Here is a 1,129-nt window from a genome sequence, read left to right on the forward strand (position 1 = left end):
ACGAAGCTTTGTGATGTTTTTGCAATGTGATTTTTTCTCTTTCTTTCTGAAAATTAATCAATTTTCTAAAAATGGGGAAGATTTTAAATTTTTTAGAATAAAAAAAATTAGGGATTAAAGTATTGCCCCCGGGTTTTTGGGTCCCTTCCCAAAAATTTATGAAATTTTATACGTGTTTTTTAAGTTATTAAATTTGGTTCCTTGCTTGACATTATTAGCATGGACTTCCTTAGCCAGAAGAGAACCCTTATACTACCATTATTATTATTATTGTTTTGGTTCATCAGCAAGTTGAAAGGAAATATTGAGAACTTCACATTGATTGTTTTCATTGTTGCTTTGAAAATGAAAAGGACGGGACAGGCAAAAAAAAATTTGTTTATTATCATGGGTTTTTCCAAGGGGGTTTTATTTACTGTTTTTTTTTAAAAGGGGAAATAAAAAAAACAATTGTTTTCCCCTTAAATACCCATGATTTTAAAATTTTTTTTTTAAAATAAACTCCCCTTTAAAATTTTTTTTTTAAAAATTTCCCAAATCCAAAAGAGAAGGTAAAAAAAGAAGGGGAATCTTTAGGGGAATTTTAAAATCCTGTTTTCTTTGGGGGGTTTATCGTTTTTTTGGGGGACCATTTTTTCTGTGTTTGGGGGGGAAAAAACCCTTTGCCCTTTTCAAGATGTGGCTTTGTTCTTTTTTAAATGCCGTTCTTATTTAAATGGCACATCAAAATCCCTTTTTCCTAAATCTCCCTGGCTCGTTTTTTCTAGAAGGTCGTAATAATACAAAGTATAAAAATTGTCTAAAAAGGGCATGAAAATGTTATATTTCGGGGCAAAAACTTTCTATATCTAAAACCAAATTTTTTAATTTTTGACCTAAAACCCATATTATACCAATTTTTAATCTATTAAAAATTTTTGTAAGATTAAGTTTAATAAATTTAAAAAAAATTAAAATTCTGAATGAATGCAAATGTGTGAATATTAAAATGTAAGTGAATATGCTTACTTTAATTTGAGTGATCTTTTTTGGTTAACAAGACATTAACTAACCCATAGTCAAATTCTTCATCTTTTCCATTCAAGAAGTTGAGGTATGCAGACGAGTAAAATTCTTCCTTCAGTAATTG

This window comes from Penaeus monodon, chromosome 22 (genome assembly GCF_015228065.2).
Source record: "Penaeus monodon isolate SGIC_2016 chromosome 22, NSTDA_Pmon_1, whole genome shotgun sequence".
NCBI lineage: Eukaryota > Metazoa > Arthropoda > Malacostraca > Decapoda > Penaeidae > Penaeus > Penaeus monodon.